The 27,919-nt window shown below is 34.3% G+C and overlaps 1 long non-coding RNA gene across 1 annotated transcript; it reads left to right on the top strand.

Moving 5' to 3' along the window:
• The first annotated feature begins 212 nt into the window (after nt 1-212).
• LOC116556950 lies at nt 213-14,801 on the top strand. The gene is made up of 3 exons (XR_004271277.1): nt 213-317; nt 5,074-5,080; nt 14,790-14,801. It is a non-coding gene; the product is annotated as an uncharacterized LOC116556950 (long non-coding RNA).
• The last annotated feature ends 13,118 nt before the right edge of the window (nt 14,802-27,919 follow it).

Raw genomic sequence — 27,919 nt, 5'->3', positions numbered from 1 at the left:
ATGCCAATGGCATTCTTTACAGAAATAGAAAAAAAAAAAAAAAAAAAAAAGGAAATTCACCTGAAACCACAAAAATTAAAAAAACAAAAAACCAAAAAAAACAGAATAGCCAAAGCAATACTGAGAAAGAAAGACAAAGGTGAACGCATCATACTTTGTGATTTAAAATTTTATTACAAAACTAAAATAACCAAAACAGTATGGTACTGGCATTATATAGAAACATAGACCTATGGAACAAAATAAAGAGCCAAGAAATACGTCTAAACATATATGGTCAAGTAATTTTCAACAAGGGCACCAAGAGAAAACAATGGGTGAAACCCCCTTCATTTCATAAATGGTGCTGGGAAAACTGGATTTCCACATGCAAAAGGATAGAATAAAACCCTTGTCTTATACCATACACAAAAATCAACTGAAAATGGATAAAAGACCTAAATTAAGATGAGAAACAATAAAATTCCTAGAAAAGAACATTGGAAAAAACTGAACATTAGCTTTGGCAAGGATTTTTTGAATTTCCCACCAAAAACCCATGGCACATAAGCAAAAATAAATAAATGGGACTACATCGAACTAAAAAGCTTCTGCAAGCAAAAGAAACAACAAAATAAAAATGTAGCTTACAACTGGGAAAAATATTTGCAAACCACATATCTAATAACGGGTTAATAACTAAAATTTATAAAGAATTCTTATAATCCAATAGCAGAAAAACAACTCAATAGTAGAAAAAAAACGGGCAAAGAATCTGAACAGACATTTCCCCAAGGAAAATATAAAAATGGTCAACAGGTATATGGAAAGGTGCTCAATATCACTATTTATCCGAGAAATGCAAATGAAAACCACTATGAAATACCTTTGGCTATTATCAAAAAGACAAGTAAGGCTGTACACAATAGCTCATGTTTGTGTTCCAAGCAACTCAAGAGATTGAGGCAAGAGGATCTCTTGAGCCTAGGAATTCAGGCTGAGATGAGATATAATAAAGCCACGGCACTCCAGCCCGGATGAAAGAGTGAGAACCCCATATTTAAAAAATAGAAAATGACAAGAGAACACAAATGTTGGCAAGGGTGTGGAGAAAAAGGAACCCAAGTACACTGTTGTGGGAATGTAGATTCTTACAGCTAGTTTGCAGGTTCCTAAAGAAATTAAAAGTAGAACTAGCATACAATCCATCAAGTTGTCTTCTGGGTATATGCACAATGTATATGAAATTGTCATCTCATAAAGACATCTGCACTCCCATGTTCAGTGCAGCATCATTCACAACTGCCAGGTGGCCATCGATGGAGGAATGGCTAAAGAAAATATGGTATATACATACACAAAGGAATATTGCTCAATCTTAAAAAGAGGGAGATCCTGCTATTTGTCACAACATAGATGGGTCTGGAAGACATTATGGTAAGTGAAATAAGCAAGACACAGAAATAAAAATATTGTATGATCTTACTTATATGTGGAATATGTATATTTTTAAAGACCATTTACATAGAGAAAATGAAACAGTGATTGCTGTGCAGTGGGAAGAGCACTGGGGAAGAAATGGGAAAATGTTGGGTAAAGGATAACAAAAGGAAGATATGTAGGATGAACAAGTCTGTAAATCTAATGTAGAACGCAAGGACTAAAGTATTATATCAGGGATTTTTGTTAAATAAGTAGATTTTAGCTGCTCTTAAAACAAAAAAGATAAATACATGAGATGACAGATACATTTATCTGCTTCACTATAATAATCATTTTACTATCTATATGTATTACATAACATCATATTTGTAAAATCCAAATAGACAAAATAAGATTTCCTAACCAAAAAAGAACCATAAGCTAACAAATAAGTGTTGTTTCAAGCTTGTAAGTTTGTGGTAATTTATAATACGGCAATAGATAATTAGTATGAATACTATAAAATAAAAGTCCCTAGGAATGTGGTATAACATTAAGTATAATAAAGTTTAATATTTTTCCAAAAAATTTAAAACTAGCCTTAAAATGAATTTAAGCAGATTTTAAAATATTCTAAGTTAACGATTAAGTTAAAGAGAATCAGAATTATGCATTCATTCAATTTAAAAATATTTAAATTAACATTTATTAAATTGTTAAATAGTTCAAAACATGACAAAGTGATGTGCTTTTTCAATTAAGCTACATGTGAGAATTTAATGTGAGAAACTTACCACTTTAAGTGGACAATGAGAAAAAGATAAACTACTCCAAAAAGCAAACTCAATATAAAGCCACATTAGGAAAATGGCCATGTGACTAAAAAATGTAAAAGTTTTAGAAATTAATACATGAAAAAGAACAATATCTAAAATACACAAAGTGATAATGCAGGGCTTGTAAAATTAAGGAAGATCATTCTGTAACAGTCTCACAGTCAGACACTTTTTCTACTAGGCAGAATTAGAAAAAAAGAAACAAAAAAACATGTACAAAAAGAGATTACCTCATCGTCTGTTTATTAGTTTGGGTTTTTTTTGTTGTTGTTGTTCATTTTAAGATGCACTTTTGTAGCATTCACTATGAACCAGACATTAGCCAATAGCTAGGTGTTTTGCAAAATCAGCTTATATGACCCTTAAAATAACTCTATCAAAGAGGTGTTACTTGCTCTGAGGGTCAGAGCAAGTAGCAATTTGCTCAAGATCACATAGCAGTAAAGAGTAGAGGTGGGATTCAAACCCAGGCTAGCTGATTCCAGAGTAAGTGTATGGAATGACTATTATACTAGTAGCTCAATTTCTTTGTCTACATGTATAGCCCCACCCATTTTCATATTTTGAGGTTTTTGCAAATAAATAGCATATCTGCTCTGTATACTATCTATGTAACATCTAATATTCAACTTAACTCCAATTTAAGCCAACATAAATTGCATGTTGTTACTTTTGGAATGTAATTTTTTCCAAAAATTTTCTCTAAGAAGAGAGAAACACATCTTATAATTGAGTCTTGTCAAGTCTGTTTGGAGAAGGCAAACAAGCCAGAAATCATTGTCACCAATGTTAGTTTTGAATTATTAGAAGTTACCTATAATCTCTCTAATTTTTTTTAAAGGTGTCAAATACAGGTTTATTCTTTATACCTGGTACTAAAGCCTATTGGTTGTGTTATTAACAGATTACATATCACTTTAAAAAGCAAGATGACAAATTTAGCTGGGCATGGTGGCACACACCTGTAGTCCCAGCTACTTGGAAGGCTGAAGCAGGAGAGTCACTTAAACCTGGGAGGCAGAGGTTGCAGTGAGCTGAAATCACGCCACTGCACTCTAGCCTGACAACAGAACAAGATTCAGTCTCAGAAAAAAAAAAAAAAAAAAGCATGATAGTGACTGATTACATCGTTGAGATCATAGATTATTAAAATACATTGCTGAAAAAACAGACGGAAGTAACATCTACAACAATAAAACTTTCTGAAACCTTCCTAGTATTATGAAAATGGGTACTTATAACTTGAGACAAAAATTCAAGTGACAGTATCATATACTGATTCAAAAACTCTGTATAGTAGATCTAAAAGTGAAGGTAAATCTTCCTTGGAAATCTTTCCAGATGACAAAGATATGACTCAATTGATAAAAAAGAAATCTCAATGATGCCTACTAAGCATTTAAATAAAATTATTTCATGGAATATGAGAGTAGAAAATGTTCCTATCTTAAAAAATAATTTTCTGAAATACGTGCCGTTAATTTTGTAATTAAATTTTTGAAAGAAACCCTATTCATGGACATCTGATTTATGAGCCTGTGTAGTAGTAAAAGTTTATATCCAAAACTTTTAATTTGTATATGTGCTAATTATGCAGTTTGTTTTATATAAATTTGAGTGTCTATTTTCTTAAATATTCTGCATTTACTAGTTGAACTATTATCTGTAGTTGCTATCCTCATTGTTTGAACAGCAGAAATGAAATTAGGAGGCTCATTGCACTAGATCTCTAACTAATTCTGCATTTTGCTGAATACTGTTAAATGACAATACTGACTCTTATGCTCTGCCTTTAAACATACTTACCTTTGAAACTTGCATCTTGTAAGTGTACTTTTATTCACGTCAGTTTATAAGTATTTATTTTAATTTTTTGCATATATATCATATATGTGTACGTTTGTGTATGTGGTATGTGTGTCAGTATTAACAGTATTATGCTGTTCAAAAAATTGGGCTCATGCATTTATTTCCTGAACTTGTGTCAAGTATTAAGTAAATGTATTATACCACATGCTTGAAATGATTGGAAGACACAAAATATTCTTGAGGGAAGAAGAAGAGGTCTCATCAATTGGAGATCATGGCTTGTAAAGAAGCCTATAATTATTTAATCACGTAAGTGCAGTTTTTATAAATGTGCCATAAAATGTAGGCTCATATGCTGGTGGAATATGAGTTTAGTCTTAATCAAAAAGATGGACCTTGTAGAGAGATGTAAAGAAATTCTCTAATGACAAGTGATGATGAGCTTTATTTTATATGTTTGTTGGCTGTATTCACACGCCTGTTTACTGTGGCACTGTTCACAATAGCAAATACTTCGAACCAACCCAAATGCCCATCAGTGATAGACTGGATAAAGAAAATGTGGCACATATACACCATGGAATACTATGCAGCCATAAAGAATGATGAGTTCATGTCTTTTACAGGGACATGGATGAAACAGGAAACCATCACTCTTGGCAAACTGACACAAGAACAGAAAACCAAACACTGTATGTTCTCACTCATAAGTGGGTGTTGAGCAATGAAAACACCTGGACACGGGGAGGGAAACATCACACACTGGGGCCTGATAGGTGAGGGGCTAGGGGAGGAATAGCAGGGGATGGGAGGATTGGGGAGGGACAGCATTAGGATAAATACCTAAGTAGATGACGGGGCAATGGATGCAGCAAAACACCACCATGGCATGTGTATACCTATGTAACAAACCTGCATGTTCTCTTCATGTACCCCAGAACATAAAGTCTAATAAATAAATAAAAAGAAAATGATTTACACCAGTGAACAATGGCCTGGGTTTGGGGAATGACATAATGAGTGTTAGGAAAAAGGTCTTATAACTGACAGGAATTCTCATAATATTTTTAAAGAATAAAGGTAATGGGACTCTCCTGGGTAGACAAATGAAAAATGGTAGCTGTGTGTTGTATGTGTGCATATGACTGCATGCACACCAGTGCCTTGAAATTAAGATGAGGTTGGAGTTAAGTATTGTAAGAATTTACATTTAAACTAATACATAACAAGATATCCACGGAATATACCTGATTGAAAGAAAATGCTTGATCAAAATAATGGCAACATGAAAATGGCCTATAAGTAAAAATATTCATATTCTTTAAATCGTGTGTATGAGAAACTAAAGCAGCAATAAATCAGATTCTAGGTAAATCATAATAGGGAGTTAGCTATGTCAGTAGAGGAGAGGAATCTGTTCATGATATGATGAAAGAATATAACAAGGTGTCCTTCTTGGAGAAAAGTGGTAACCATATATGTATTAAATTGTCAATATGGTACAGTACCTAGGGGTTTTATTTGTTATTACTACTAATATAAAAATACCCACTGTGAGCTCCAAATTTGCATTTTCTTTAAATTAAGAAAATAATTCCATTCGCTATCTCATTACTAGATTTGTAAAAAAAAAAAAAAAAAAAAAAAAAAAAAAAACCTAAAAGCAAAATTAAGAAAGCTGAATTATATAAATCATCAGTCTTGGAGAAATAAGACAGAAAATGCTTAAACACAAACTTACTCCTAAGAGACTGGTCCACAGTGCCACCTTGTGTTGATGATCTGGTTCTTCTGTTTTGTGTTTTGCATTGTTTTCAAAACCTAATATTCCTTCCTTATGCCAAATGACATGCAGAAGAAGTAAGTATAGGTTATTTTGTCCTAATTTCAAATTAGTAAACTGAAATACTGAAATATGAAGGAAAAAAGGTATTCAAAATAATTATTGTTTACTAGTCAATTGTTTCGTTTACTTTGTTGCAAATTAGTGCACTTTTTCTCTACTAAAATGTGGTTAATCCATTCACATCATGGAAAGAGGTATTTAGAACAGATGGATTCTGTACTGAATCTAAGAGTAAAGCCAAAAAAAACAATGTTTTGAAGTAATTTTTATCAAAGATGGTGAATGACTATGGTGTGCACATTCTAATATAACAATGAAGTTAATTTATATTGAGAAGTTTATTTTTATATCTATTTTTAAATGGGTAGAAATTACTGGTGTTTCAAAGAAAAAAGTGTGAATTCACTGTTTTGAGAACCATTGAAATAGAAACTGATCAAATCTAAATTTCAAGTCTTTTTATTATCTCTAGGCCTTTATTATTTGAACTAGCAGCTGATTATGATTACATCAGTCAAATTGCATCATCTTCATTAATCCCTGGCAAGCTAGTAAGTAGATAAAATGCTTAAGGAAGAATATTTAGACAATAAAATACAAGCCCTATTTCTAAAGCCACTATCTAGAATTTACTTCAGGCCTACATGTCTCAGGATGATTTGCACTGAATATTTTTCTTCCTAGAAAAATCATAGTATCTGTTTTTCCCTATCCTCTCAACAGTTGATTCATTTATAGGAAAATAAGCTTAAATTGGATTGTTGTATTTTTCCTTTTCCTCCTGCTAAATGACCTTTATGTCCTTAAATATAGCCTGACATTTAATTAGAAAATTAACATAGCATACGTAACTTATCTAGAGTGTAGTTTACCAATATACTAGGCCTATTACTAAAATAAAATTAATCCCTCAGATTTTAACTTATTTAAATTATTATAACCTTTTAATTCAAAGCTTAGATATACCAACATATACGTTGAGTCTTTACTGTAATGAAACAAAATGTTTTGTGTATTTGCTTATAAATATGTCATATGTATATACAATTTTATATATTTATAATTATATGTAAATTTTAATATAAGTTGTTCAAGTGTATGTATAATTTATATATATAAAACACATGTATAATTCTACTGAAAACTGTATTTCATATAGTTGTGAGATGTGCTGATAATGATATTATGTGTTCTATATACTCAGTGCTATGGATAATGAAATTCAAGTATTCAATAGTAATTAACTACAAGCAAATTATCTACCTAATAAGGATAATTTTAGTTTCTATATGCATCTTACTATAGGCAGCCTTCCTCCCTTCTAGCACTCAAGTCAAGATTTTTTATTTCTGGAGAGTTTGAGTATGTTAAATAAAATTTCATCCTCCTATGACCAATTCAACAATATGCTTAACTGTTGTCAGAGAATCTCAGTTTTTACAAAAGCACATTTCTTAAATCACAAACAAGAAACTTGCCACTAGCAATTATTCAGGATGTCTTTCCTTTTCATCATAAATATTGTCATTCATTTGCAGAATGCATATTTTTGTCTATTTGAAGTGCATTATTTTTAGAGGAAAAGCTGTTCAACAGATTAGAGAATCTGAGCTAGCCAGTGGAGAACTTAACTACACAAGTCCACTACATCTAATTATAAAAGATGAAGGTTTTAAAATTTGCATAATTGCAACTGTTGGTAGGGGTCGCTAACATATTTGCATTATCTACTTATGTTCCATACCAGCACTTTTAAGCACCACTTTTAAAAAAGTCAGCTATGTCAGATGCTTGTAGGTGTCAGAACATCATAACCTGCAATGCAGGCAATGCCTTTTTCTAAGTACACCCCTGGGTTCCAATGGCTCTTTAAAATCAATTTCTATATTTTAATACTATTCCATCTTCCAACTTTTGAAAATAAAGTCTTTCTATCCATAGCTCATATAGCAAGAGAAATGCCTAGTGCCTCTAGAACAAGTCCCAACTATTCATTTATGCCTTTTACAAATAATCACTCTATTAGCTGTAATTAATAACAATTAATATTTACAAAAATGGTATTCATACAGTGAAAGTACAGAGGTAGTTAAGAATAGGGCTGATATTCATCGTAAGGACCTTTATAATTTGGAGGCTAAAACAAATAACTAGATCTTAAGAAAATGGATATCAAACACATTTTTGTAGCTGAATATTGTTTAAATGTCTAAATAATATCTGAAATAACTGAATTTAAAAATGGAAAGATGGATTAATATATCAGTGTTGAGAATTTGCTAAGAAAAATAGTGATGATGATAGCTATCATTAATTTGGTGGCTTCTATGTGCAAGGTCCAAGCACCTTCCATATATTATTTCCAATTCTCATTAAAACCCAGCAAGGTAGATTTTTTATCCTTATTTTATAGAAGAAGAACCTAATGCTCAGAGAAGTTCTGTAAGTTGCCCAGGAGGTTATAGAAATTAAACATGAATTTAAACAGACTTTTTATGACTCCATGGTCCGTGGTTTTTCCACTATTCCATATTGCTCTCTTCCCCTAAAATTACAACTATATTTTATGAATGACACCTTCATGACAGAACCTTAATAATCTAGTTAATATGATAGATCATTGCTCTAACTTTTTTTTTGCTAGTAAAGATTATTAGCTGTCCCCAAAATAGCATCAAATGCATTTCATTTATTTCCTCACTTACCCAACCAATACTGACTCCCTGAACTGTACAACATATTACTATAGCCAAAGTGAGAGTATCAATTAAGAAGTGAGCCAAGACCCAGAATATCATAATAAAACAGTAAACATTATTACACCAGTGGTAAAAAATAGGCGACTGTATAGGTGACTTTAGAACTGGCTTCATAAAAATGAACACCTTAAAAAAAAATCAAATAGTACTTTAGAGGAAAGTGCTGTGGCACAGAAAGTGAAAACTGGTATTCTGAGGCCTGGCACATTGCTAAAATGCATTTACAACAACAAAACAAAGCATTCTTACCCTCTATATTTCTGTGCCTGCTACAATTACCATGTCCTGCAGTAGATTTTCATGTGGCTTTAATGATGCAACATTGTGTGTGAGTATTTGGAGCACACTTTTTGGTATTAGGAGGTTTCTAAAAGAGAATATTTTATGTCCAGTTCGTACAAGAAAAGGTGTCATTCTTGGTCTGCTCAATGTTTTGTCAGGCATAAAGACTTAGAGAAACAATTTAGAAAGTAAGATTATTTAAAAAAGAAAGAAAGAAAGAAAAAGAAAGAAAGAGAAAAAAAGAAGGAAGGAAGGAAAAAGACATTTTATTTCCACAATGAGTCATGCTTTGCAGAGTAAGTGTCTGGGGAGTCAAATGGTCAATTTTTTTTTTTACTACACAAATGTAACTGGAAGTTAATTTATTCAGTCATAATGCTATATTGGTAAAAAAAAATTTGCTTACAAATCAAATATGACAAGAAGATACACTTCCTCTAATTAAAATTGCTTGTGGTATGTTGGCAATTTCCAATAATCAAAATTGCCACAGGAAGTAGGTTGTTTTAGCTGGCTCCTGATGAACGCATCCATTACTTCACACTTACAGTAAATAACGAGATATTTTACTTACATTGCCCAGGTTCCCTTCAGTTTCTGTTCTCCCGAGTTAACTACTAAGCCCAGCATTTTCTGTAACTTGATTCCTCAGCACTTTCCAGGAAAGAAAGGTATCAATGAGCTGCTGGTTTTATTGCTAACTCCTTTATAATAACATAAAGTATTTCATAATTTTTAGCTTTTTCAGGCATAGAAGTAAAAAGAATGTACATAACTAGATTCCCTTTTCCATATGGAATACTGTTATTTCATGTAATGCAATCTATGCTCAGGTTTTTCTGAGCAAGCATCAAAAATGTGTATGTGCGTGCGTGTTTGGGCTTACATGTGTGTGTAGCATGTTTACTGTCATATCTCCATCTGGATAATAACAAACTCTATGGCTTTGCATGAGAATTTCTTCCTCCTGCAGATTTTGATTTGCTAGTTTTTAAACTCTTGATAAATTTGGTGACACTGTGGCTGATCCACTTTATCCCTGCTTTGTCTGGGTATGGTCTTGCTCTCTGAGGCACCACTTCCCCATTTCCATTGACTTCAGGAAAGGTTCATTAGGCCTGATCTCTCTCAGTCTTTTTTTTTTTCCCTCCCCTTTCTTCTCTCTTCTCCACGCTGGACTCTGGGGCTCTTTATTCCTCAGGTCCCCTGTAGGTTAAGCCTAAGCTCTTATCCTCTCTCCTCTTTAACTCACAGTCAGCATTGGTATCTGTATTCAGTAACCCTCCATATGAATAAATAAAAGCAGGTACCAGCCTCCCAAATCTCCAGGTCTGGCTGGACAAACAGCTTGAGATGCAGCTCCTGTCACAGTTTCATGTCACCTTGGAGCAAAACACTTCCCAATGCCATTGAGATGCATCTGATGGTAACTTTAATTCCCCACTGTTTAAGTTTGTCACACTCCTACAAACCCTCTATATAAACTACAAATGATTAATATCTAAAGAAAGCCAAGTTATGGACCTAGATGACACATGGAGGCAGAAGGAAAGAATATATATATATGTATGGGATAATTAAAGTTTTCTTGATGCTTTTCAAAAGGTCCGATCTGTTAGTAGACAAAGAGGGTCTGAGACACTTTGAGCAGTTGGATAAGTAACATGCATTTGCCAAGAGTTTTCACTCCCTACTCTGTATATACATGATTCTTGTTCTTTTTAGAAATTCTGTCTTTTTCAAATAGTTGCTCCTTTGAAAATATTCCAAAATGATTGCAGTCTGAAAGCAAATCTTGTGATGGGTAAGACTGGTACTCTAGTTCTTCTGAGGTTTGACTTTGCTTTTGTATTTATACATGAGGTTTAAACAAAGTTCAGCCATTCATATTATCAGCTTGCAAAACATAACTGTCCTTGGTACATTTAAGTCCCCTATATTAGTGAATTGGTTGGTTGTTGATTGTTTTTTTAAGATGGGTTCTCATTCTGTCACCCAGGCTGGAGCACAGGGCTGCAATCTCGGCTCACTGCAACCTCTGCCTCCCAGGTTCAAGCAATTCTCCTGCCTCTGCTTCCCAAGTAGCTGGGATTACAGGTGCCTGCCACCATGCCAAGCTAATTTTTGCATTTTTAGTAGAGATAGGGGTTTCACCATGTTGGCCAGGCTAGTCTTGAATTCCTGACCTCAGGTAATCTGCCCACCTTGGCCTCCCAAAAGTGCTGGAATTACAAGCATGAACCTTTGGTGCTGGCCGATTTTTTAAAAACTTTATTTTTATCAAACCCTCTTACCACTCTCTGAATGAGCAGCCATTCAAATGTGTAGCTTTTTATTACATTGTGTTCTTGGTAGGTGGATATTGATTTATGAGCACATATTTTAACGTAAATAATATTGTTAGATAACTTTCTATTTTCTTCTTTAATCTACCATGTTTTTAGTACCCATTTTAGGTTTTAGATATACAGCTTGCTCACTGTTTTAACTGCTGCATAATGATCATGGTGTGTGCCTATCACATTTTGCCTATCTGTTAGAGGTCTAAGCTTTACTTCTGAGTAAATAAAACAGACACATAAAGATTGTTTTCTCCTTTTGGAGGAGAATTTTTTTGGCTTAGAGTTTTTTTTTTTTTTTAACTTTTTGGTGTCTATGCTGTGAGAAGGGGGATATAAAGACTAAATTTAATGATGGGAAGAAATGGAGAAATGATACCATCAGTATGAGTAACTTAGGATAAATAGGATTGGTGTTTTTGATTCAATATTGTATAGCAATAGGGTCTACAGGTTTATATCTATTCAGACTTCCTGGGTGCTAATCTTGGAATATCTACTTACCACTCACTGACTACTTGCCAACTAGCAACCTTAGATTAAGTTACTTAAAACCTTGAATATCAGTTTATCAGTAATATGAATATAAAAATAATATACATCTTAATGTCATAACTTAATGCTATAACTTAATGCCATAACTAGTCACATGACCCTACTCAACACCAGGAGGCCAAAAAGGGAAATCTCACTAAGTGCTCAGAAGTTGGAGAGCCTGAAATATTCAGTGAACACCCTTAATGACTACCATATGCTTCACGTGGTTGTTGTAAGAATTAACGGGTTTACCTCTTATCCTGTGGTTCGTACAGTGCCTACAACACAGTAGACACTGAAAAAATATTAGCAGTTATTTTATATTTCTTAATAAGACATAAAAGACCTTTCATGCTTTCCATCACTCTCCACTTAAACCTTGTGTTCTCTTAGTTCCCAAGTCTTCCTTTTCTCCACATGCTACAAGACAAATATGCCAACACTTTCATCATGTTTCAGACGAGCAGTACCTGCAGTAATACCTTGATCGTCGTTTCATTTCTTTCGGCTCTCCTAGCCATTGACTCCTTGCCTGTTCTGCCATTGTAACTACATCTCGCCCATTGGATCTACGTGCCCTATTGAACTTGATGACAATTCACTCGCAGATGTCTTCATTATGACTTTCTTTATATGCTTTTTCATACAAATAAAATTATTGTCCAAGCTACCACATGTTTAACAGTGAAAGGAAAAACATAAGTAAAAACCAGGGCTATGTCAGGGAACCTGGGAGGGATAGTCACACTAATTTCTTCATTTCAACAACAAATTAATTAACGCTTTAATAGCATCCTATGTCCCCCTTATTCTATAGGGAGTTAATTTACCAGCGTAATCTTTGCCCTGAGGATTTTCTCACTTTTTCAGGCACCTTGAGCATCATTTTTCTTGAGCTCCCTCTTCTTACTTCCTCCTTCTTTTAAGGTTAGTAAATTCCTTTATGTTCCCAAAGACACAGGGGTGTACTTCAAGTTGTATGGAAATTACACATCTAGCTCCATTGTAAAGCCACGAGGTCCTTGAATTCAGAGATCTCATTTCATTCTTCTTTGTATCCCCAAGAAGTTGCAGAATCCTGACACATGGTAGGCAATCAATGTTTGTTGCATGGATGAATGCAGTCCCAGAAATGTAATACCTTAATTAAGAGAAGCAAATCTTTAGTGGATTGGGAAACGGGTATTTCAAGCATTGTGACAGGACAGCTGGAGACAGATTTTGAGGAAGAAGGTATTTGTGTATTGTCCTAAGATTTCATGTTCTTGTTTACATTTGAATCCTGGTACAAATTCATTTGTAGCATTTGGGATCACTAGTTTATAAGAATTACAGTGTTCTAATACTATCTTTACAGGATAGCCTTAGATGTTTTTGAGCTGTAGACGTTTTAATACTATTAATAATAATCATATCAATCTTTAGAGGACTGAAGCCCTATAGCTGGCATTTTTTAATTGAACAAAATTTTCTAACTCTGCCACTGAGTGAATTAACTTCCTGAAAAAGACTTCCCCAAGAATAGTGGTGGCAAAACTTTTAAAAAGGTCAAAATTTGCGGAACACTTGTAATTCTCATTGGGATCCACTTTCTCTATTTTATGCCTCGTTTTTTCTCCTACCCAAGGTTTTTCATTATTTCAAGAGCCTCTTCTATGGTTTCCCTGACTAACTCTACTCTCTGATACCTCCAATCCATGCATTTATCTATAATCATGTGGCCAGTGGTTGCAAAACAGTAATTAGATCATATGACTTTTCTCTTCAAAATTATTATCAATTTATTATTAAAATTATTATCAAACATAAAAAAGCAGTGTATCCATTTAAATTACTCATTAATTAGTTCTAATTCACCTTCCTAGAGTAGGCTGTTACTGCTATCCATCATAATCTTTGCTCTAGAATCACACAACTTCCTAAATGTACCATGTTCTGTCATAATTGTATATCTTTTGTATATATTCCTCCCTCCCTCCTTCATCCTACTGAAAAAAAAAACTCAAATTTTTCAATCGCCAACTTAAATGACACCCTCTCCTTCTATTCTATTTTCATAGTTTCGCAATTTTATCTCATTTGTTTTATTTATTTATTTATTTATTTGAGATGGAGTCTTGCTTTGTTGCCAGGCTGGAGTGCTGGAGTGCAGTGCCATAATCTCTGCTCACTGCAACCTCTACCTCTTGAGTCCCAGTTGCAGCGATTCTCCTGCCTCAGCCTCCCAAGTAGCTGGGATTACAGATACACACCACCTTGCCCACCTAATTTTTGTACTTTTAGTAGAGACGGGGTTTCACTATGCTGACCAGGCTGGTCTGGAACTCCTGATCTTGTGATCTGCCCGCCTCAGCCTCCCAAAGTTCTGGGCTTATAGGTGTTTCATTTCCAAAGAACGTTAAGGTTTTTAAAAAGAATTTTTCTATCTTTTTAAATATTTACTTCTTCCAACATTGATTTAAACTCCTGCAAATTTTAGTCAATGACTTTTAAATTGTAATTGAATTAAATTTAATTGAAATAATTATTATGTAATACTATATTAGACATCCAACTCTGGGAAAAAAAGGTAGTTTTAAAAAGTACTAGTTTTTAGGAGTGAACTGGATTTTCACAACATACTTATCTTTCTCAAATATTACACCTAAGTTCATATTTGCAAGTTGTGAACACTATTTCTTGTTCCTTAATTTCATATATTTTACATCAACAATTATAAACTGTGATAATGGAATATGCTTTATAAAAACAGAAACACGTGTTTTGCAAGATATAGACAGTGAACGTGAACACAAAATTGTTAGTTTTTGTTGAGGCTAAAGTCTCTCTTACTCTAAGGTGATGCATAATGACTCTAATAGTGACATCTGGTGGTTCACAGGGAACATTACAGTAATCCATCAATTTTTAACCTCTAAGCGTGTTTCTATTTTAGTAAGACGGTTGCCTTTGTTCTTGTAAATTGGCCCTAATCATTTAGATATTTGCTTCATCCCTTACAGAGAAAAATAATATTCTGTTATAGGTTTTGTTCTATAACATGCAAAGTCCTAAATTTATATTTTCAGCTAGGAAAAGCAGGCTAAATTGCAGACCTGAGTCCTTTTTATACCTGAAAAAGGTAAGAGGCAGAATGCATTTTTAGCATTTGTAACCGATATCACTTTAACCCTGAATTCAACTCTCCCTAAACAACACCAGTCCCCGAGAATGTATGTCCCATAATCTATCCTTTCTACATGGATGTGAATCATTGTGAAAGAAGAAAGCTCAGAAGACTGGAGTTCCCGACATTCTCTATTACTACTGAATTTGTATGACCCTGAGTCAGTCATTTAATACCTTGGGTCTCAATTTTCTCTTCTGAAATATTTAGATTAGCTATCCTCCATCTTGAAAATACTTAACGATGAGGACTTAATTGGCAGTGATGCTTAATTACAATTGCATAGCTCTCCTCTGATATTTGGCTTTTGGTGCATAGAAGATAGGCATTTTTAATGATAATAAGAATTCTTTAAATTCACATTCAGTATTCAGATAACATCCATTACCACAGGACCCAATGGGATAACTCAAGATTCCCAGGACCACTGGCAAGGAGCCAAAGCTATTACAGTTACAATTGTGAATAAATTAGAAACAGCTTAGACTCAGCTCCTCACACTCAAGAATGGACTAAATGTACCTGCTGCTGTATACCCATTCAGTGGTTTCCAAAGCCTGTTAAAAACTAGATTCATTAGAATCATTTGGACATTTGTTAAATATACATTTCTCATGATTCCCCCTAAGGGTATGGAAGGGTCATGACTGGAGTCCACATTTTTAATAAGCTCTCCTGGTAATAATGATGGTTATCCTTGTTTGGGTACTACTTACTATCTCAACTCAGAAACCACATCAATGCAGACAGAAAGGGATACTAATACCATAAAGCTGATGAAAGATTAAGTCTTTTAAGCCAGGACTTCCAAAGCCAAGTGTCTACAGAGCCCACACAAGTAACTTAAATTTAAAAATTAGCCAAGTAGGCATTAAGCAGAACTCTGTCGAGCATGCCCCATGCAAAGCAGGTAGCCTTTAATTAGCTGCAGTGGTTGTTGCCAGAAGGGGAGCTTCCCAGGGTTGCCCTGTGCTTTGTAAAAAGAAGATGAAAATGGGATTCTTATGTGGAATCTCTAATTTGTAGGAGTTGGAACCAATTCAATGCAAACTAAATGAAACACATTTGTGGGCTTCAACTTTTTGTTCTCTATTAAAGATCCAATCCCTATTTGTCCCCTCTAAATCACACTTCGCTTTTGCAGTTCCACGGCATTTTTCAGTCAAATGCATCTAATCAGCCAGATGAACCTATAGACTACACTATAGAGAAGGGTTATTCCATATTTTCTATTGTCACATGCTTTCAAATTATCCTTAAATTTCTTTAAACTTTGTCTCATCCTTAAAGCATTTTGGATGCTTTCAAACATATTCTTTCTAGGCACTACTCCCAAACATTTCTCCATTTCCATTTATTTAACAAATTATTATTACAGGTTTTATTACTTTTTCACAGAATAATATCTAGTAGAGGCTTTAGCTTAAATAGGTGGAGATAAACAATGATTCCAATAATAAAGTTTGTTAATAAATAAGTGTATTATATATAATTAGCCTCCACATACATTTAAATGTGGAAAACTCATTATTTACTCATTTATTAGGCCTTTGACTTGCTTGACATTGCTCTGATTAATGGCAAAAGTACTTTCTGTATGTCTCTTCACTCTAAAGTAAGAGTCAGAATTTTAAAAGATAAAAATAAAAGGACATTTTCTCAACAAGAAATTAGAAAAGAGCCCTTACTATGGGGTGATCTCCTGAGCCTCAATCCTAAAGCAGCATAATAAGAAGACCTCTAGGGGAGATGGCAATAAAGAAATTTAAATAGAAATACAAATACTATCATAATATAAACACAACAACTTATGCTGGAGAGTGATCTTAATAACTGGGCAAAGGTAGCTAGCCAACAGATTAGATATGGCTTTTGGATTTTGCTGTTTTTTGTTCATGGTGAGTAGTAGAATGATGCTTCCAGTGATGGGGAGAGATCTCAATGTCCGTTGCAGAAAAAATAAGAAAAATAAAAGCAAATGGGCTCTAACAGAAGATACAAAACAGTAGTATGAAGATTGAGGCACACCAAAGCACTATTAATTATCTGCACGTATTCAAATTCATCATCTAAAGGAACTTGGGGATTTATCATAACCTGGAATGCATCCAAAAGCCACTATTTCAGAATATATGACATATCACCAGGACTCGTATCATTGTAAAATGATATGACTCAATTAATTTGAATGAAGATAAAAGATATCTAAATTTTATGTCCTATAATAAGCATCATTATATGACACATTAGTAGAATTTATGGAGGTTGATGATTTATTGAACATTAGCTATGATCATAGCCTTATATGAGATATTGGAGAAAGAATAAATACAAACACAAGAGATCATCTTTAGGATAGCCGAAACTCTATTTAAAGAATACAAATAAAGTACTAGTAGAAAAACACTTCAGAACAAGTAAGATTTTGAATAAATTGTGTATTTTAATGAGAACTGGGTCCATTGAGTTTTAAGGAAATAAAGAATTGGAGAGCAGTGGCAATAGCTAGGGAAATTAAATATGCTCTTTTAATTTGTCATCTTTACTAACTAGCTTTGAGCCTTCTGAGTAATTCAATCATTTATTCATTCAACAAACATTTGTTGAGTGCTACTCTGCATTTTTATTCGAAGGTAATGCATTCATGTGGCCCAGAAAGTTTTTAAAAAGGATATATCCAGAAATCTCACTATTATTCCATCCCTATCTGCTCTCAAAAGTGACAATTTTTGTTAGTTTATTTCTCTCTTTTCTAATATATTTAGGCAAGTGTAAGAAAATGTTAATGTAATTTAGTATTTTAATCCTTTAGTATACAAAAGGGAGCATATTATACACACTGGTTTTTACCATATTTTTAGCATTAAAAGAGTTTCCTATAAAACTGTATAGTAGGCTAGTCATGGTGGCTCATGCTTAGAATCCAAGCACTGTGGGAGGCTGAAGCAGGAGGATCTCTTGAGGCCAGGAGTTCAAGACCAGCCTGGGCAACATAGCAAGATTCCATCTCTACAAAAACATTTTTAAAAATTGCTGGGTGTAGTGGCACACACTCATAGTCCTAGCTACTCCGGAGTCTAGGGTAGGAGAATCTCTTGAGCCCACGAGTTCAAGATTGTGGAGAGCCATGATCACACCACTGCACTCCAGCCTGGACAACAGAGTGAGACCATGTCTCAAAAAAACAAACAAAAAGCCCTCAGCCAGGCGCAGTGACTCACACTTATAATCCTAGCACGTTGGGAGGCAGAAGTGGTCCTGTCACTTGAGGCCAGGAGTTTGAGACCATCTGGTCAACATGGTGAAACCCCGTCTGTACTAAAAATACAAAAATTAGCCAGGAACAGTGGCGTATGCCTGTAATCACAGCTACTGGATTGGTTGAGGCATGAAAATCACTTGAACCTGGGAGGTGGAGGTTGCTGTGAGCTGAGATTGCACCATGCACTACAGCCTGGAAACACAGTGAAACTGTCTCAAAAGAAAAACCCTAAAAAAATAAATAAATAAAATAAAATAAAACCAGAATAGTATTCAGTTAAGTGTCTGTACCATTGTTTAACCCATCCTCTGTAATGGATACAGATTATATCCCATTTCTTACTATTAATAATACCAACAGTACTAACCTTTTGGAATAATTATTTTGTAAAAAACTGTTTGTTCATATGCCTTGTCTTACCAAAGTCCCTCAATAGATTCTAATATTCTGAAAACACTTGTGCAAATGCTTATTGGTTCAAGGGAAAAGAGGATGGGAATGTGAAGTATAACATAATAAGAGAAGACAGGAGAGATGACAGAAGAAAGAGGGTGATGAGTGGGCAGATCCTGCTCTGAATGCTATTTTACAGATGTTATTCTCCCTCCTTCTCATAGGAGCTATATAGTTCCAAAAGTAAAACAGTTTATTATCAATCAACTGTAAAAACACAAAAACCTACCTTTGTTGTCTATAAAATATAAAACAAAATTAAAAGGAGTGAACATATAAAATTCAGGAGAGGCACTAATTGCTTAGGAAGTCTTAAACAAGACACACACACATATATGCATATACACAATATATGTGAATAAAAATATTATATCTTACATAATTGTATACAGGTGTATGTGTAGGATTTTTAAACTTTTGCTATGTTTTATTGCTGTTGGTAACATCCCCTAATATAAATCACAGCATGAAGTATCTTCTATTTCCTTTGAAGCAATTTTAAGAAACCCTAATGCAACTAATCTTAAGAAAGAGATAACATTCTTTGGCTATCCATACCTTAACACTGTAATTTTTTTACAAGTAATAACCATCTTTTCTATCTTAATCTCTTATTGGTTGTGGATCATTACACAGTCAAATCGTTAACTGAATCATGTCATGTCCTATGGAGTTTTATCATGTTTAAATTTTTAAAACTTGACTTCATGTAGGAAAATGAAAGGTATTTTTAAAAAAAAAAAACCAAAGCCCAGGTTCTTCCCAAGCTCTGACAGCTTGAAAGGAACTCCAACAGAGAAACAGAAGTAAAATGAAAACTCCTGGAGCCTTAGCCCGCCCATACAAGACTCTAATTGGCAGCCTTCATAGAGAATTTGTCTGTCATTCAAGTACTATATACTCTTCTATTTCCTGATTAACTTTGAAAACACAGACATTGCCTTGTACAATGATTTGTCTTAAAATTTAAATAACATGACTTTGATATTTTATAAAATTTAGCATTTAGTGTGTGGGAGTATTTTAACATACACTCATTACATTTTTTATTACCTTTTACTAACACTGTTGTTTAAATACCTACTTTAGACCTAGTTCTTTTGCAAATGAAATCATGTTCATGATATTTTAATTATGGCTTATTTAGAAAATTATTTTTTAAAATGTCTCTATATAATGTAAAATATTTCAAAGCCCTTCTGTGTAATGTGGGTACATAACAGAGCAGACCTGACACACACTTTGGAAAACTTGTGAGATTCCTTTCTAATTGAAAAAATATATAATAATGCCACTGCTTCAGAAGAGCTGAAAGAACTTTAAAATTATCTGGTTTTAAAATCCTGCACCCTTGCGAGGGATCGATATTATTTTGAAGAATATGTGACTTCTGAAAGCTCAGAGTCAGTGGTAGAGCTCAAAATAGAACCAATGAATCTTGATTCTCAATTTGTGTCTCCAGCTAACCACATTAACTGGACGATTTTCTTTCATCTGTGTATTATTAATAACATAATACCTGTGACGCAACAGAGTAATCACCTCTTTGGAGAATTATCTTAGAGTTATGTGGCACATATTTTTAAAGAACATATTACATGTATAGATATATAACGTATGGACTATCCTATAATTAAATAATTGCTGGCTATTTAGATGAGGGTTTTCACTTCTAAAAGTCTAAGTTTTATAAATAGATATGGGCCACTTAGAACAATAATACATCTTAAATTTACACAGTAGTTTTTTTTCTTCAGAAAACTCCAGTTATCTCATACAAAGATAGGTCATAAAAAGAAAGATTACTTTCACATCCTATCTTTATTTTAGACTTAGGTTAACTTAAGTATGGACTGAATAAGTTACTGTATTTGAATTCAGAGGAAATTAATATAAAACATGACTGTGAAAGCAGGCTATTCAACTTCAAATCAAGATCAATTAACTCTCCAACCTATATGAATTTTCATTAGTTATTACTGTTAGATATTAAAGTACCATAACAAATTCATTACATTTTACTACATTTCAAACTTTTCTTCTCAGTTTTTTTTTTTTTTTAATGTGTTTAATTCTTCTGTACCTTAAATGAAAGTTTTTGTCTAGGAAAACCTTGAAATTCTTCCTTTCTGTTACAAACTCCCATGACTTTAATTGTTGCTTATAGGAAGCTCATTCCCACATATGTAGAACTAGCTTAACCGTACTCCTGAGATATACTTGCCTTCTACTCATTTCCTCATTGGTAGCTTAAAATCAACATGTTCTAAGCACTCCTTTGCATATTTTCCTCTTGAAGGTATCAGGCCTACGTGTCTTCAGTATCCACTTTGTGACCCCATATGCATAAATAGCCTTTCCCTTTCCAGATTGTCATATAATCATACCTACATGTGTATATTATTTCAGTTAAGTTGCAAGCTCATTATGAATAGGGTCTTATTCATCTTTGTTGTCCTGGTACACGCTCAGTATAGCACCTGGAAGATGCTCAATAAGTTTTCAGTGAATGAATTAATTAATGATTGATCATTGGGTAAAGGTCTGGTAAAATTTCAAGGTACATGAGATAAAGGAGATTTAAAGTATTCAAATCTACTATCTTAAATACTGGAACACTGTTGTAATGCATATCATTATTATGTGGTTTGGAGATATAATTTAATAAAATTATATTCTCCTGATGGTTCAGATTTGACAATAGATGTTAGTTTCTTCAAGTCACACTTACAAAGGGATGCCATTCTATTAAAGTTTATGTTATGAAAGTGTTAGTTATTTATAAGTATGAAGCAAATACAATTGAGACAAATGTATTTCAGATCAAATGGGATTTGATTATCCATTAATGCTAAATGGGAGGTTCATGACCTGAGCCTAATGGGCCCTTTACAAGTTGTAGTGGACAATTAAGCAACTCAGCAGTGAAACTGACATTGAGGAGCAGATTTTGCCTGCCAGCCGCTCTCAGGGTTTGGATTTCACTGGATCATGTTCTGAAAGGTCAGCACTGGCCAGATGACCAGTCCAGAACTGCAGATGGCAATGTGGTCACCTGACCACTCTGGGGCTCCCCAACCTGCTGCACAGGCTCAAGTTCACTGAAAGGTCATGGCAGGTCCTGTGTCACTATTCAGGAAAACCATAATTCTGAGGTACTCTTTTTCTATGTTATAAATATATCAAATAAATACTTTTGGTCTCCCAGCCAGGAATTAAAAGCATGACACTTGCAATAATTGCAAGGCAGCATTTTAGCCACAGTGAGTACCTCAACTGGGGGCATAATTCTTCAAAGGAATATTCGTATTTTATAAATGAAACAGCATTTAAATGCTCACCAGAAACTTGGGAGACATACACCAGCATTTGAGTCCAATTATACCAATTACAGGCTGTATGTTCTTGAGCCAGTAATGTCATCTCCTTCGACCTCAGTTTTATCTCCAGCTATAAACTGGAGAAGATAGTATTGTACCTATCCTGCTCTGCCAACTTCAGAGAGTTGAGAAACACAGCATCTAAGTCACTGACAAACTGCCTGGTGATATACACACATACTATCCATTTTTTCCTGCTTGAATGAGTGTTTTTGTATGAATTTTCAGAGCAAAAGTGAAAAAATTATTTTTAAAAATTTAAAATTATTTTCAGTAGAGTTAGTAAGTAGTTAAAATTTTATTTGTTAGCCCTTAACTTTTTTTAAAGGGGACCCACAGAAGAGAAAAATAACCTAAATCATATCTGGTTAATGATTCTTTTGACTGAATGTTGCCCAACGTAGCAAGAAATTGATACTCTTTTTAACTTTGAATATCTTATCTATCACAGGCTCAGAATTAAGAAACAGTTGTTTAAACATGGCTTAGAACTATTGTATTATTTATGCTCAAATAGCATTAAGAAACAACTTCTGACAGTAGCATGAAATGGAGACATCCAAAACTGAATTGAAAATAGGGCAGAGATAGATTAGGGCATAGTATTAAATTACAATTGTACATAGGATTCAATCAAATAATATCTTTCTAGCGCTGTTATTCTTTGATCAGACAGCTTAGTTGTACTGTAACTGCCTTTGCTTCAGCAGGGTATCTTATTTGCCCACAGGCCAGGGCTCTTGAACATCACTCACTTAAGTTACATGAAACGAGATTATGCTTATAGCAGAAAGTACTCACGTATACACAAAAGTGAGAAAAATCTGGGCTCACAGTTGGTTCTAGAATCGTAAACAATTAGTTTTCTCTTTTAAAGCCTCTTAAGAATAACCATAAATAAACTGCAGATATGGAAACAATCCCTACAACCCCTAAATGAACCCACAGCAATGAATTTGCAGAGTCCACAAATGTTGGAAGTAAACAAACAGTTACTCTCAAGAGGTCAGATTTTAACTTCTTTGTTTTAAATCATAATGCTACAAAGAAGGTCTGAAAATATTTTAACTTAGAACAAATGTGAAAAATAATTTTTAATATCTAGTTTTGAGAAAATGTTCACCAAACAGAAATCAAATTTGCACCGGTGCTTTTTAATATTTGCTCCATCAGCTTAGAGAACACAGGCATCTGTCTATAACAAATGCAGTCTTCTCTGAAAGTTCTCAGGAAAAACAATCAAGAACACAATAGAAAGGAGAACAGATGTACAGTCCTTCAAGCCTTCAGTTGGCTTAGCTTGGCTTCAGGTCCTGGGAAATGAAGAGAATGTTGATTTACATGGTTGATGAAGATCAAAGGGAAAGGCAGAGTGCCTTACCCAGTTTCTTGTGCCGAATAAACACTTCTGGTTCCTTGGAGCAGAAGCAAGCAGACAATAAATAGATCAGTTGTCTCCTAGAAACTGTAGAGTTAGAATTTTTACCTTGTTTATGTGAAAACTTGAGAACAAAGCAAGTTTTGCAGCATGTAGAAATGAATACCCACTGAGACAGTTGTTGCTATTTCTCTAAGAGTTCCCTTTTAGTGCGTGGGCAGTTAACATTTTAAGGAGCTTCTGCTCTTTGTGTAGCACCTGCTTTACTATTGGCTTCAAAAAACAATGTCCACACATATGAGGCTAAAACTTTCCTCTCTTGGGTGTCTCCTGTGTGGATTGGATGTGAGATTTGGCGTTCCTATGTTTCCTGCCCAGGCACCTCCCCAAGTGCGGCTCCCATGTACACACTTCACCACTCATCTACTGTTTCCACCTTCGTAACTTTCCCTAGTATCTCAGTCACCACCAACTCTTGCCCTAAGGGAACTGTTGGGTCAGCTGGTGGGAACAAACTGTACTACCTAACTCTTCTATTCTATTCTTTACTCCTCAGAGGCACTTCAATTAGAAAAGGCATGCTTTATGTTCCTAAAACTGCTCCTATGGAGACCACTCTAGAAATGTTTGAAACATATGCAAATATGTCACTCTTCTCCCTCTCTGAGGCCAACCCTCATTTTCTTCCAGCTTAGGTGTCTGCACAGTCCCACACAAGCCAAACCTGGGTTGCAGGGTCAAGCTGCCTTTTCATAGTGGGGAAAAGCTGATGAAAATCCTTCACACAGAGGTGTTAAGAGCTTAATAATGAACACTCCCTTGAGTATCTTCATTTTGAAAGAGATTGCCTGGAGAGGTTATTGATTTACACAGAGAAATAGATTTCTAATCCTGGAATTTCATCACGAGAAGGGAAGAAATTCACTTGGGTAGGAAACAAGTTCATTTTTGGGGGGGAATAACTTCAGAAATTAAACAGAAGCAGACATCTAATTTATCCTCTGATAAGGTGTCCCCGATTATGGCAGTGCCTTTGACTCCTATGTAGTTATAACCTTTGATAGAGAATGCGAAGAAGAAGAGAAAGGAACTAGTAGAGAAGGAAAACTAGAGATATATCCTAAGCATCTCTTTACAGCAGAATAAAGGGAACAAAATTCTACAATGCCTACCCTTGTGAGGAAACGCATTTCTAGGCAACATTTGGATTAACTTGGCATAGTTCTTTAAGAGTGGAGTTTGGCAACTGGACTATATTAAAATTAACATGGGCCGGGCGCGGTGGCTCAAGCCTGTAATCCCAGCACTTTGGGAGGCCGAGGCGGATGGATCACGAGGTCAAGAGATCGAGACCATCCTGGTCAACATGGTGAAACCCCGTCTCTACTAAAAATACAAAACATTAGCTGGGCATGGTGGTGCGTGCCTGTAATCCAGCTACTCAGGAAGCTGAGGCAGGAGAATTGCCTGAACCCAGGAAGTGGAGGTTGCGGTGAGCCGAGATCGGGCCATTGCACTCCAGCCTGGGTAACAAGAGCGAAACTCCGTCTCAAAAAAATAAATAAATAAATAAATAAATAAATAAATAAATAAAAAAAAAATAAATAAAATTAACATGTATTAGCAGCACAACATAAAAATCAAAAAAGTGCTATCTAAGCTCAAGAATCAATCGAATCAACTATGGTATACTTCTCTTCAGTGTACTTCCCTGGATTGTGAACTTTTAAGAAATCTCATCTATCATAGACTACTACTCAAAACAAAACAGAAACCAGAACAAACTAAGACAAGATTAAATCACTGTCATTGGGTATCAAAATGACTTAAAAAACTAGCTACCTCATGTCCAGATGAGCGACTACAGGATGATTAAACCAGTGATACAATGATGATCTTTCTTTCAGATAATGATAGCAATGATCACACAGCATTATTCTAAGCCCTTACATTATCAGGACAATTCTGTGAGGTAGATGCTAATAGCATTGTAGAGATAAAGAAAAGGAGGCACAGAAAGTTGCTGAGTTACCCAGGGTTCTACAATTCGCAAGAGGCAGAGCCAGAACAAGCAAAGCAGTTCTGTATTTTCCTTTAGTGTATTCTGAGGCTACGTATATTAGCATTTCAATGGAAGTTTGTTCTCAACTTTTGCTGGGCTTTTGAAACATCTTTAATCCATTCCTTGTTTCAGTGCTATAGTTGTTATTGATGATACAGCACAAACAATGACATACCCTCACAAATTTGCAAACTCTGCAAAGTAATACTGCAAAGGGAGAAAGGAAGAGTTGATTTGGGGATTTAAACTAATGAAAAGCTTAAACAAACAAATAAATAAATTGCAATGTTTTTCTTTTTTAACATTAAACGATGGCAACCACACTACTTAAAATTTTAGGTTTTGAAGTTTGGAAGACATACTGAAGATAAACTTGTTCTTAACCCAAATAAATAATTTTTCAAAAAGTAACTTTAAGTGGCATTAACCATTGTGTCGTTTAGTGATTTGTGGTATATTTACCTTAATCCATGTTACTGAGATGGCTGATTTAAAATAGGCAATTTTGCCACTTTTGTTGCTGCTGTTGTTAACTTTCATCCTTTTGATGAACTTTAGTTTTTGTCCCAAGGTTCCAGAATCATCGTTTTTCTTCATGAGAATAAACACTGGATTCTTATGTAGCTGTTCCCTCTTTCCTGTATCCCCTGTTGTCTTCACTGAAGAAGGAAAGCCTGTTTGTTGTTTAGGGATAAGTAATCATTTTCTTTTCTTTATTTTGTTTTTCATGAGTGTTTCATTTCCAGGACCAACAAAAAAATTATGGGTTAAAATGCTTACTTAATAAATGTTTGACTTCTTTTCCTACAATCAACCCCGTAGTTCTAGAACCATTTATTGATTTTACTCATTATATCTAGTATACAATTGCATATAGATGAAATATATACATGGACTTATATTGACATAATTTTATGCATGTATGTGTATCTGTGTATGTGTCTATGTGTGTATGTATATTTACCCCTTCTCCTAGGCCTAGTGTTACCCGTGAGGCATTAAATAGCCTGGATTTTGAAGTCAAAGTTAGTTTCAATTCCTAGTGGATGTGTACCTTGGTACAAGTTATTTGTCCTCTTGATGTTTCTTCTTATGGATATTAATAATAATATCAATTATTTTTTCAGCGCTGTTTTAAGGATAACAGATATGTGTAATTGTGTAAAGGAGCCTAGCACAATGCCTGGCATGTAAGTGATCAATAAATGTTACTTTTATTGTATTTGCTTGGCCTATAGTAGGTGGTTAATAAATATTTTAGTAGTAGTAGTATTATCTACATTTAACTAGTCCCATCTACAGCTGTGGAATAAGGTCCTCAATAAGTATGTTTGTCATTATGGCTTTGGTTGTCAATATAATTGTACAAAGCTTGCTCTGAACATTTTTCCCTAGCTGCCCTAGCTTCTTAGTTAGGCTTAGATCTTCATTTCTTAGAAAAATATAAAACCACTTATATTGTAGAAATCTGCCTATTTTATCATTTGTGGCTTTGGCCAAGTCATTTATTATCCATAAGTCTCAGTTTCTCAATCCTGGAAGCAAGTGTCTAAATAAGGTCTTGAATGTGCTTTTCATGAATTTTATGCAGAAGTCATTTTCATGAATCTGCTGTGTGAGTGACAGCCATTGGACAATTGCCACTGGCCACAGAAGCATGTGATCAGTGCTTTCATTTAAAAGTTTAAAGGGAAATAATTCAGTCTAGTAAAATAGGCACATAATACTTGAAAGTCAAATACTAAATATTCCTGTTTTAAATACAGTTTTAAATTACTATATTTTACCTATTTCTTATTTTGGCATCCTGGTACAAAATTAAGATAAAGGACAGTGCATATATTACTTAGAGAGTGAGAATCTAAGTGTAAGTCATTTGTTTTGTTAATGTCATTGCAAATTTTTTACAGTGTCAGCCTAGAGCTTATTATGTGAAACCACAGAGAAACACAGCATAATCTGATGAGCCTTAATACAATATAGTTTTGTCAAAAAAACTGGAGTAAAGGCATTTCCTTAGTTGTTTTAATATACGGTGTACAGTGACATCTATAGGAGACTGTGTGTAATGAATGGCATTCAATTAAAATAAGGATTCTATGGGTGTGGTAAGCTTTTAGTGTGAGGAAAGTGCGCTCAATGGAAACAAGAAAATATAAATTCAGCAGTAATACTTAAAATGCATAGAATCTCCCTTAAGAATTAAAGGTGCCCAGAATATATTCCATAAAATAAATAGCTTCAAATGACTGGGAAAATTGATGGAGAAGAGAGCAATTTCCATGGTAACATTGTAATGGGATTTTTTTTTTAAAGGAAGAGTAAAATAAAAAACAGAAATATAAAGTGGGTACCAGAAAGGACACTACCCCTGGCAAGCAAGTAATAGGGTAGAAATAGCTCTTTTGT

The sequence above is a fragment of the Sapajus apella genome, unplaced genomic scaffold, assembly GCF_009761245.1.
Source record: "Sapajus apella isolate SASKATOON/1434 unplaced genomic scaffold, GSC_monkey_1.0 scaffold18, whole genome shotgun sequence".
Taxonomy (NCBI): Eukaryota; Metazoa; Chordata; class Mammalia; order Primates; family Cebidae; genus Sapajus; species Sapajus apella.
The sequence above is the reverse complement of the archived record's forward strand: the minus strand, read 5'-3'. Positions and strand labels throughout refer to the sequence as shown.